The sequence below is a fragment of the Mustela putorius genome, unplaced genomic scaffold, assembly GCF_011764305.1.
Source record: "Mustela putorius furo isolate JIRA1106 unplaced genomic scaffold, ASM1176430v1.1 tig00003863_pilon_pilon_pilon, whole genome shotgun sequence".
NCBI classification, from domain to species: domain Eukaryota; kingdom Metazoa; phylum Chordata; class Mammalia; order Carnivora; family Mustelidae; genus Mustela; species Mustela putorius.
This window is the reverse complement of record NW_025422015.1, coordinates 20,024,297-20,037,152: the sequence shown is the minus strand read 5'-3', so window position 1 is coordinate 20,037,152 and position 12,856 is coordinate 20,024,297.

The window sequence follows — 12,856 nt, the reverse complement described above, 5'->3', positions numbered from 1 at the left end:
ATGCAAAGAAATCAGATCCTGCTTCTCTCCAGATTATCTGAAGCAAAGAGGCTGGCAGGGAAAAGACTGAGACCATGGGTTTCCATGGGTAAATGGCTTTTGGGGAAAAATACTCATCCTTTTTTTTTATGAAAATGGCCTAGCCCAGGAAGCTATGGTTTTGGATGTAGAGGTTGTATGAGGAAGAGTTCATTTTTGCTTTTGTTTTTTATTTTGAATAAGGGTCATGTTTGAAGAATGAAGACTATTCCTCAAACTGTAGTTTAGTGACAGGAAAAAGTTCTCTTCCCAAGAGAAGTATTACTTGTCCATTAGAAGGCTTAACATCAAATCCCACACTGGAGAGATTTAAACAAGAGTTACATGATAGCTAAGTCTCCCTGCAGCAGTTCTTAACGTGGACAGTAATTACCACCCAAGCTGCTCCTACACTCACTGCAACATAACATGGAAAGAGCAAAAGGAAGGGGAAGAAACCTGTAATATGATCTATTATTTTGCAATTAACTCAAGACTAGCCCCGGTCTACTGTCAACACACACACACACACACACACACACACACACACACACGGCTGAATCTCCAGAAACCCCAAATTGTTTTTTTCTCTGCCTCCCACCCTTAGGGGGCTAGGCTAACCTCCTTCTCGAGGAAAACCTGGCTCCCAAGACCTTACAAGACCAGCCGACAGGTTCTTCAGCACCTGGGAGAAAGTCAGCTAGATAGTTCATTTAATTATTTCTCTTCTACCATTATTGTGATGCCTGTTTTATTACACAGAATTCACCATGTCAATTGGTTGCAAATTATTAGAAAATCCAAGTATTGTATAACTAATTATATTTGGCTTTAATTATGACTACTAATTGATCCAGGCTTTTAGAAAAACACTGGTTATATCAATTATATAACTTTACCAAAAGTAAGTCTAATGCTTGCTAATTTATCCACACTAGCTAATTAAGCAAAAATTCCTTGCTAAAATCATAAATAGATTAGCATTGTTTGTATAGTCTAGATTATCAGTAAGTTATGGAAAATAAAAACGTTGGAAATTTTGAAATAAAATACAAGATATCATTATTTGTGTTTCTTTATTAAAAAACCCAAAAGACTTGGGGGCACCTGGTGGTTCAGTCAGCTAAGCATCTGCCTTCAGTTCACGTCACGATCTCAGGGTCCTGGGATAGAGCCCCACATCTCTATTTTCCCTTTCCCTCTGCTCCTCCCTCCCACGCATTCTATCTCTCTCAAATAAATAAATAAAATTGTAAAAAAAAAAAAAAAGACTAAAAGAAAACCCAAAGACTCTTTTGAAAAACTATGAGAACTAACAGATTTCAGAAAGGCTGTGAGATAAACATATGAAGAAAAAAGTGCAAATTCCTACACACCTATAGAAGTAATTTTAAATATCTATGATTTATCTATTGAGATCTTATTAACAGTAACAACAAAACCTATGTTACTTGTACTAATATTTTTTTAATATGAAAGCTATATTTATAGAACAATGTGATGTGTCAAAGAGGACTTGAATACCTTATGTGATATCCCATGTTACTGATTACAGAGACAATGTTAAAGATACTTTTGCTTCTGCGATTACTTTTTGAATTTAACTCAACCCCAAGTCTCCAGATTTTTAAAAAATATTTTATTTACTTATTTGAGTGCTAGAGAGCACACAAGCAGGGAGAGTAGCAGAGGGAGAGGGAGAAGCAAGCACCCCACTGAGCAGGAAAGCCTGATGCAGGGGCTCGATTCCAAGACCCTGAGATAACCTGGGCGGAAGGCAGATGCTTAACTGACTGAGCCACCCAGGCACACACGAGTCTCCAGATTTAACAGCACAGGTGTCCTGCAGGAACTGAGGCACTGCGTGATGAATCTAAACACACGCCAAGTGCAGGAGTTGGGGAAGATGGAGGACGAAACAAGGATCCACAGGGTGAGCTGGTCGAAACATGGCAACACATGCACATCTGGGCCGCCACAGTGCCTGGTGACCCTGCGCCAACCCTCAGAGTGTAAAGCACAAATTGCCTTTTTTTTTTGACAATTGGAGGAAACTAGGACCTATAGGAGAATGGAATTCTGTGAAATGCACCTGTAAATTAGCTGAATCGACAAAATACAACCATAAGGATACAAGTTGTTCTAAACTAGTGGTCTACAAGAGCTGAGAATAGGAAGGAATTTTCAAAGCATGACATTGAAAGGCAAAACACATAAGGGGAAAATGAAAATATCTGACTTCATAAATTTTTTTTAGTTTGTTTAAAATAACAGTAACAACAAAACCAAATGTAAATTAAAAAATAAAAAGAAAAAAGAAAAGGAAATATTTACAACATAGTGATAGAAAAGTGGTTAATCTTTTCAATATATAAAGAAGCTTTCCAAAATAATAGGAAAGAGATGAACACTTGATATTTTAATTGTATAAGCGATAACTTTTAATTAAAAAAAAAAGAAATAAAATACCCCAAAATATTTTTAAACACAAAATGCCATTTAAAACCAAATAAATGTAAAGTAACTTGTTGCCTTTGTTTGACAAAGGTGTAAAAATAAGTATGTATTCTAATTTGAAGCATATTGGGAAATCAATACTTCAGTGTTTTCATATACTTTGACTCAGATTTTTTTTAATTTTATTAATTTATCCAGAGAAAATAACATGTCACAGTATAACTATCAAAGTATGCCCATGACAAAACAGACACCTAATAAATATTTTGGAAGGGATGTGAAAAAAAAAAACTTTGCTATAAAGATGTTTATAATAGCACAAAATGGAAAAAAAAAAAATACCCTGAAATGCCCCAGAATAAGGCATTAGTTAAATAAACTTTGCTATTTTCATACAAGCAAACACTGTGCAGCCATTGACTCTTTTTAAATGTGGAACTATATAAATAATATATCAAACAATTAAAAATAAACTGGTCAAAAAATTTCATTATGTGATTTCATTTGTGTAAATCATGTCATATATCCACATGCATATGCTCACGCACAAACATAGTTAAAAGTAATGAAAGGATACATACTAAAATTATTAGTAGAATTACTATTCCTTTCATTTTCATACATATGTATCATTAATGTAGTACAAGAATCACTGAAAGTTATTTTTAGGTAATTTTAAAAATCTTGAATACATGATAGAACTTTATTTTTCCTTTCTTGTTTTCCTCAAATGTCTGTGCACTTATCGAGGGTTTGGAGCATGAAGATATTGAAAAGAATAAGATTAACTGATTTGGAAGGATGCAGGAAGCCTTCCTGAAAGAAGTAACAATGCTGATTAAGTCTTAAAGAATGGGAATGATTTCGAGTGGAGGAGTAGGGTACAGCAAATGCCAGGGGGTGCATGGAAGGGAAAAGCTCAGTTAAAGGAGGGACAGGTGCAGAATTGTGTGTTAGACATGATGCTGAAATGTAGATTAAGATTAAAACAAAAAAAAAAGATAGACTTCATCTTAATGAGGAGCCTGAATTTATCAGTAAAGATAGTTCACACATCCGTGTTTCCCCTGAAGCAAGGCCAAGGAAATGTGTCTTTGACCTTCAGTTATGAGTCCCAGGACTGGAACCTTGCAAAGGCCTCTGAGTCTAGGATTTTTGGCATAGTTTCCTGCATTAGATGGTCTCAGAGACTGCTCCAGGTGATCAGTTTATGAAAGCAAAAGTGTTATCACGAAACCTTCTCAATATATTCTCTGCTCATAGAAATCATTTTTGAAAATGGAAATCGATAATCTAAGTCAAAGGAGTATGAGGTACCACATTTCTTTGCTAATTTTACCAAATTACAAAATTGGTAAATAAGTGAGAAATGATATTCTTTTCTTTTCCTATTTCACCCTACATAATGTTTGTATAAGATATTTTTCTCTGGAATGTGTGCATATTACTCTTGAAAGTAAGACTTGTCCCAAGGGTTCAGGACCTCATTGCCTTGAGACAGACCAAGTAGCTCCAGATCCACGGGAATCCATCTCCACTGATGTCTATATGTGATCCCTTCAGAGCCCACCCTTCCAGTTCTAGAGTCTTTGTCTATATAAACGTGCAGTTTGCTTGTCTTAAGTAAAATGTCCAGGTGTTTCTGGTCAAAAAAGAATTCATGTTGCTTTTTTTAAAAAAAATTACACACACTGTCTGTCCATTTTTGTGTAATCAACTGATTCAATAAAAATCATCCAATGAGTCCATACTTAGGTTTGAAAAGGATTCTTAATCATTCATCAGGAGAAACCACCCTGTGCTTCCCCTCTCACAGGAAGGTCTGTATGACAAGACAAGCACACTAGTTTGTTTTTACTGCACTGAGTTGCCACTTAATGCTAACCGCATATCCATCCAGCTAACCAACAACAGCAGTGGGAATGAGTCCCTCCAGATAATTACGGTAAATCCACTGATGAAATGGAAAACCACACTATTACCAATCGTGTTTAACCTCTGGCTTCTAACTAGCAATAGCACAAAATAATTATGTTGTTTTTTTTTTTATTATTGGTGAAGTGGTGAAGACCAACCTCTGTTCTCCTGAAATAAAATGGTTTCTTCTCATCCTCTATAATCCAAGCTTACCACATCCTCTGTATCATTTTCTCTAGTGTTTTAGATGATTGCTCAATTACTCGAAAAATACTACTAATGCTAAGAGCCATGGGTAATTATTTTAATATATCTCTTCTAAGTGAAAATTTTCTTTTCTGAATGGAATTTGCTCTCTAACCAAATCACACAAAGCAATGAAGAATGAAACGTTCTGATCACTGGGCTAGTCCAGAGAGTCACTGCCACCAGATCAGTCTTTGCCCATATTGCTGACACGTAGACAAGCTCTGCTTTCATTCTGTACTTTGAGATAAATTCTAGAAAGAGTAAAAGAAAAAAGTCAAAAATTAAATTATTTGATAGATTGAATAGTGTCCCCAACATTCAAGATAGGGTTGACCTTAGATCATCTCTGTCCAGATGTGCACCTAATGATCAAATTCTCACCAAAGTTATGTACAAATGTAAAAAAATATATATTTCAGATGTGTAAGTCTATAACAGTGTTAGAGCCCTAGATATTATGGAAATTGTGTGCAATTACCTTTCAGGGGGGTTCATGAATAAATTTCCCCAGTATTTTTACTTTGCTGTCTTATAGCTTTCCAGAATTTGTTGTTTCTCATTTACAAAAAATTGGGATTTATTTCATCCACAAAAAAAAAGAAAGAAAAAGTTGGATTTAACTCTATCACTTGTAAATATTTATGCATATTTCCAAAGAATACAGGGGTTTTTACCCCATTTTTCCCTGATTACTTATATGCCTAATACATCATGTGAGATCTCACGTCTTGCACTTTCACAATAAAACGTTGAGATGAGAAGGGGATAACCCAAACAACCTGACAACGGGTCAGCAGACACTTGGGGAAAAAAGAAAACCTGAAGTTAGATATAATCTATAAAACTGGTGCAGATTTCATTTGGTGGTTACTTTCTACTTAAAAATCTGTTGTTGTTGTTTTGTTGTTCAACGATGAAATTTCTGTTCAGGGGCTTAATAAATGGCCTGACAAATGACCAGCTGGTGTCAGTGACCCTGTCCCACTTCTCTTCCACCTTCACTCACATGGCAAGCAGGATATGAATGTGTTGTTCTGCATTGTGTTCAAAAAAGATGCTAGGGCCCCTGATTGCCCCACTCCTGTGTGTGACTGAGAAGCCCAATATGGCACTGAGAGTCCTTCCTGTCGTTTGCACATACGAAGTTTGTTGGGAGATTTGTGACTGCAGCTGCTTTTGCAAAGCCTGCCATTGTTTATATCTCTGCCTCCAAAATACAAAATGGGCCGTTGCTAGGAATGAACCACTTCATTTCCTGACCACTGCAAGCCAGACTGATGTCTCTGTTGTTCTTTCCCAGATGTTCCCCAGCATGGCCATATTGTTGGAAGTTGGGTTTTGCCTCAGAGATGAGCTGCATAATTTAACTTAGATGACGAGCGTCCTTTTGGTTGACGATCGTGTGCTCTGCCGTGATTGACACTAAAAACTGAGAACCAAATCTAAGTTCCTATGCTGCGTTAGACAGCTCTGAGAAGTGGTGAGTGACACAGACAAAAGTAGGAGGCGTGGGCCCTGCCGTTGAGGTGTTTACTAGGTAGACACACTCTCAGGATGGTGCAAGGCAGCCAGTGGCAGGGCGTCTGCGGAGGCAGACTAGAGGCAGAGACCATTTCAGCTGTGGGTATGGAAGAATTCCTCATGGAACAGAGTACTTGTGAAAAAAGATGATCAGAGAGGACACTTTGAGCATGGGAAATATGAAAAATGATACCAAAGCGGCCCGTTAACAAAGTGTTCTGGTGTAGGGGGTATACAAGTTGGGCCCAAGGAAAGGACTACAGAGTGTAAGAAAAGAAACTTGGATGGAGGCTGGGTGGAAGGATTTAAGCCATCATAGAGATTACACTAAGATGGAAAATACTGAAGTTAAGGAGCAAATAATCCATGAGCCTGATGAATAGCCCTGATTCTGGAAAAAAACTAATTGTGTGATACTGAACGGGGGATGTAAATTCTTGGGGCTTCAGGATGCCTGGGTGGCTCAGTCAGCTAAGTATCTGCCTTCCACTCAGGTCATGATCCCAGTGTCCTGGGATAGAGACCCCCACTGAGGATCTCTGCTCAGTGGGAAGCCTGCTTCTGCCTCTCCATGTGCCCCACTATGCTTGCTCTCTCTTTTTTCCTTCCTGAAATAAATAAATAAAATCATTAAAAAAAAAATTAACCTCTCAGTGCCTCAATTTTTAAATCTGTCGATTGAGAGGACTAAATAAGAAAATAGTTCTCAACCCTGGGTATAGAAACATTTGCAAAATTATGAAGGAACAATTACAGCTCCCATAAAAAATTTGAGACAGTAGAGTAATACTGGTATCTAATGGACCCAGCTAAGGATACCTGATGTTCTGTTACATGGACAACAGTCGCAGCTGAAAATGTCCATACAGCCTTCCAAGGTCTGCCAGGTATAGGGTGGAAACTTGTTCATAATTTTGTTTTGTTTGCATGAAAAAATAAAGTATCTTCATCACATTTTAATATGCTTTATTTCTCTAGAAATAAAACACCTTTTGTGGTGTTTGAGTTACCAAAAAAATATGCCTATATTACTACATTTTGCATTGTCATGTTCATCGTGAGTCTTAAGTATTTATGAGAATATAATAGTTTGGTCCATATTTCAAAATACCAATCGAAAATAAGGTTTTGACACTATGTATTTGCATACTGTCTTCATTTAATTCCAAACTCATTCAGTCCGAGTAAGGGCAAGTCTTGGACTACTTCATGTTATTTTCTAGTATAGTTGCACCAAAGTTGACACATTGTTTTATCATAAATTACTTTTGGTTTTATTTCTCCTTATTATAGGTAGGACATTCACTGAGGTGTTTTGTTATTTTTTAACGATTTTATTTATTCATTTGATAGAGATCACAAGTAGGCAGAGAGGCAGGCAGAGAGAGAGAGAGAGAGAGAGAGAGAGAGGAAAGCAGGCTCCCTGCTGAGCAGAGTGCCCAATGTGGGGCTCGATCCCAGGACCCTGAGATCATGACCTGACCAGAAGGCAGAGGCTTAACCCACTGAGCCACCCAGGTTCCCCGGACATTCACTGAGGTTTAAAAATGGTGTGCATAGTGGATAAACTATAAATGATATCTTAGCTAGTACAGAGATGGTACAAAATATTTATAATTCAATGGGGCACTGTGTCTGCTCAATTCAGAGCCACTGAGTAAGATGGTCTCAAAAGATCTTTCCAGATCAAACTTCTGTTATGCTTCTAATGTGAGTGAGGCTGAGGCTCATGTGTGGCCAGGGAACTCTCAGAAGCTTAGGATACTCTTTTTTTTTTTTTTTAAACAAATACAGCCATAGATTAGTAAATGATTCTTTAATGGACTGAAAGAGCACTGTCAAAACAAATCTGTCTTTCACTAACAAAAATATTTTTATCCTTGGGATATTTACCATTGGGGTAAACATAAGCATGAAATCCTTAGGACTTTTTAATAAAGTCCTCACCAAAAAACAAAAGGCTATCCCCTCAACTGTTCCGAAGCGTGCTGCTGGTACCCTGCGCCTGCTAAGCACTTACTCATCTGATCAATTTTAAATGGCACTGGAAATGTCACGGTACCATTTTCTCCCCTTCCCATTCCCATCTGCCTCTTGCACTAAAGCAATCACGGCAACAATTTTCATCACGTCTTCAGTCCAGCAAACATGGATTCATAGCTTTTATACCCTCAGCATGCCTCGGACTCTCTCTCCAGCACACCTCAAGTGACAGCCTGGCTGGCAGCGGGTGCAGCGGGTGCAGGCCTGGGCTGTCAGAAGCTTTCTGCTTTCTTTGTCAGCTGTGGGATGTTTGCAGGGGCCCCTGGGAGATGGTCTGCTAATGAGTTACAGCCTGCCTCATCTATCCAGTGCTTTGACTATCTGCCCAATCTTTCTAAGTTCCTAACCTCATGCTTCCTCTTTCCTCCTACTAGATGTCCTTCTGGGAGACACTGGATATGGGGATAAAACATTCTAATCCTGGGGCCTGCAATCTTGTCAGTGTGTACAACCCAGGGGTCTGTTGCTTTGTTTATCTTTCCTACTTGTCTAGTGGGAGGTTTGGCGAAAGGGGAAGGATTCAGATTGTGAGTCTTGGAAAAATATCTGAGTGGTTTGTTGTTGTTTTTTAAAATTCCAGTCATTAATAACAGAGGGCTAAAACTGTCTGACTTGGGGGCACCTGGGTGGCTCAGTGGGTTAAGCCTCTGCCTTCAGCTCAGGTCATGATCTCAGGGTCCTGGGATCGAGTCCCACATCGGGCTCTCTGCTCCACAGGGAGCCTGCTTCCTCCTCTCTCTCTCTTTGCTTGCCTCTCTGCCCACTTGTGATCTCTCTTTGTCAAATAAATAAAAAAAAAAAAAAAAAAAAAAAAAAAAAAAAAAATAAAACTGTCTGACTTGAAAATGAAATTCTGTGCTTTGAATACAATAATTTTTATGCTCAGATAATAAGGAAGATCTTTCACATTCTACATGTTCTTTGAAAACTCAAATGAGGGGCCAATTAGTGACTTTCTTGCAAATTGAGGAGAGCAACCCAAATTGGAAGATATCTGTACGTTAAAGATGCAAAGACATAATTTCAGAAGTAGAATCTGCTTGTCCCCATTAAGCCATGCTTTGTTTTTGACATACGGAACAAATTGAAGGAAGAGGAATCGGGGGGGGGGAGAAATTTATGAGTGCTTTATGTTTTTTCATAATAGAAATTTCATTTTTCATGACTATATACAATACACGGAACCCTAACCAATTCAGATGATGTTTTCATGTGGATACAGTCTGAGGAGAACAGACGTAAAATCCCCACCCCCCCTCCAATTAAGTATGAATGTTATGAAACCTGATCATCATTCTCCCATGGGCTTAGAAGTCACAGGTCCAGTCCCAGACTATAATAATGTGGATAATCAGAACTAGATTGATTTCTGACCCTTGATGTGGTCATATCTTTCCCCTGAACACAGGGGCCTTCAAAGGGTCCTGTTCATGGAGGAGATTTTCGGTGAGCCTCGGGATGGGACATTGGTTGAGTAATTTCAGTCTCAATGGAGCTGTTCATCACAGCTAAGCTTTGTGAGTGTTGGAATGATGTGTGTGTTATATTTGGGGAGGGTCTGAGCTTCAAAGGCTGCTAAACACAGTATGTGGTATCTTACATCACTTCTCAAATCTGTGTGAATTCAGATTGCTCTCTGACAAGGCCTTCCCATTAGAATGGGAAGTTCAAAAGTACAGTGTGGTTTGGATTGACTGTTCAACAATAAACATCCCTGTGAATGAAAAAGTCAAAAGCAATGACTAAATCTGCTAGTCCTAAAGATTAGACACAACGCTTTGTCACTTATAAGATATCATTTTTCCATCAAGTACAATGAGCCTTCTTCCTTCTACTTATTTCCTCTGATCCTCTATGATGATGGCTGATTATTATCATTACATCTCTGTAAGTCTGAACTTCAGGATCTGCAATAAAAGTCTTGCAAACCAAAAGAGCACAATTTGTCATGTACTGGAATTTGCCTGCTTTACAGAGGCTTTGAATTAAACACATAATTGAAGGGTTTCCTTTGTCTTTATCCACGGTCATAAAATAGGGAACAGAAAGAGGTATTTCGATGGAAACCAAAACACTAAAAATACTCTACAGTTCAAAAGACTTCTTGAGTTGATAGCCTATTACATCTATGCTAAGCCATAGCTGTGGTTAAATAACTAATTCTCACGGCTAATCTGTGGGGTAGTTTATTAATCACAGAAAGCATAATCAGTTAACTTAACCCAAAAGTTGGTGTTGGATATCATTCTTCTGCTGCATTGTAATCATTCAGTATTTTCAACAGCTCTACAGACACTCCGTTCATGACAGGATCTTTTCTCATAAGATAAGCATTCTTGAAAGAGTAGATTGAGAGAGAATAAAAAGCACTTAGAAAAAAATTTCCACTGACATAACTTTCCATTAAGATAAAGAGTTCTTCCTTAAAAATTAAAAACCAAGAAAACGAACAGAAGAAGAAAGAAACAACAATAACTACAATAAAAACCAACCTGGATTATGAGTTTCTAGCAGCAAAAGAAAACAAACAAACAAAAAAAAAAAAACAAAAAAACAAGCTATTGCATATGGAGACTTGGTATAGAAGAGGAAGCATATCATTGAACCACTCATTGCTGTGATGGGAGAAGTAGGGAAAATGCCTAAATTGTTAAGGTTGCTTAAAATTGGTAACTTCTATGACTTGAACACCTTAGACTAACTTGAGCTCTTTCCTTTGGGCCCAGGTTATCATCAGTACTGCCAGCTCAATTTGGCTGAAGAAAGGCCATCTTTTCTTGGAGTAATTGTTTAGAAACTGTGTCAGATTTGAGCATTGGAGAACCAAAATAGCTGTGCTCTCTTTGGTTCTTTAGAAGGAATAAGTAACAAATAACATGGGTCGTGGTGCTTTAGTGTGTCTACTAACAAAACCTAATTCTGAGTATTTTGTTGGCTTAAAACCAGGTCTCACATTTTAATATGGAAACAATTAAAAAAAAGACAGTCATATCCTTGGACATCTAAAGTATGGCTCTAATGACAAGTTCAGTGATTCCATTTGGTGATTATCTCTAATATGCTACCACACTGATCATACATTTAAAGAAGTTCCTTCTTGAAAGAAGAAACATTAGAATTTTATCAAATAGAAAACAGAAGTCTCTTCAGATTTATTGCTTTTTACTTACTCTTGAAGGCAAGAAGAATGATTACTGCTCCATTTTCTATTCTTAGGACTATGACTTTAGTAGCTACTGATTATTCAGAAAGCTGAAGAAGTCAAGAACATTCATGATTAGCTCTACTGCACAAATAACCTTGTAAAACAAAGGTTTTACTCCAGCTAGTTCTAAAATTACTAGATTTGAGTGGGATGTCATGTGTAATGGTTTTCTTAGGTCTACTAAGGAAAACTATATTCTGTGGGGTAAAACATACTTTGAAGTCAGAAATGCAATGAGAAAGTAAATAGCCAGGAGTTATTCCATTCCCCACATATTGATGGTGGTCAAATGCTTAAGAAGAAAATAAGTAAATACAGTGTCTTCCTTACTGCAAGATTGGATTTACTTGCTTCAGGCAGTATGGCAGCCCAGAAAGAGCAAAAAGTCAAGTCCCACAAGGTCCTGCCCTTAGGATAAAACTTGGACTAGGAAACGTCACTTGATTTTGAGCTCCAGGAAAGCATATTTTTTAAATTACTGGGATGAAATCTGACTGAGAATGACAATTCTTGATGGTTTAAAAACATAGGACTTCTCAGGTTTTTTTCTTTCATCTTTCTTTAATTTCATCTGTGTTACCTGTGCTTCTGTTCTCTCCAAATATGCCATAAAGATGGAGGAAAATATCACCAGATTGACCAATTGCATATTATTTGATGTTAAGATGTTTGGAAACTACATCTTATTGTCCCAAAATGCCGTGAAGGCCAAAGAGCCAAAGGACCCCAAGTGAGCTCAAAGATTTGGAGCATCCAACAAATTCAACTCCTTACTTTAGCATGTCTATTACAATCTTTGAGTCTTTAATATAATTTAAAGCAATTGTCCCCGTAGGGAGGTCTAACATTTTGTAGAATTACATTGAAATAGTTGACCTGCCCGAGGAAACTAGAGGAATTTCAAGGGTACATTTCAAGACCCTGTTTCTGCTGATAATAGTGTTCCAGAATTTATATTTATTAATATTGCTTTATTTTGGTCAGACTCCCACAGGAAATCCTGAGGAGTGTACGTTTCTGGCATACTTTATCTTAGAGAGTTCCATCCTTTTGGTCTTGCCTCCTGATTGCTAGACTGAAGAGTACCTCTGAAAGCCTCAGCTCTTTAATAGAGCTGAGGATGACAACAAGCAGGAACTTCAACACTCCAGGAAGACAATCTATCTACTTTCTCCACTTATCATTAAAATGTCTTGGAGATGTAGGTCATAACTGGAAACCTATAAATGATGTCTGTGTAGTAAGCACTTCCCACAGAGCTGGAGTCCCAAGTGATTAAAATTTATCACATTGTTCTTATGGTTACAAATACTGCTGATACGTGTCATTGCTTAGAAAGTACTATTCATAACATTTTGATTTCAGTCCAAATAGCTTTTTCCTGAATTTCCCATAAAATGCTCTTGATCTTTTTTTAAAAGGTCTAATCTGCTTCTCCTTTGAAAG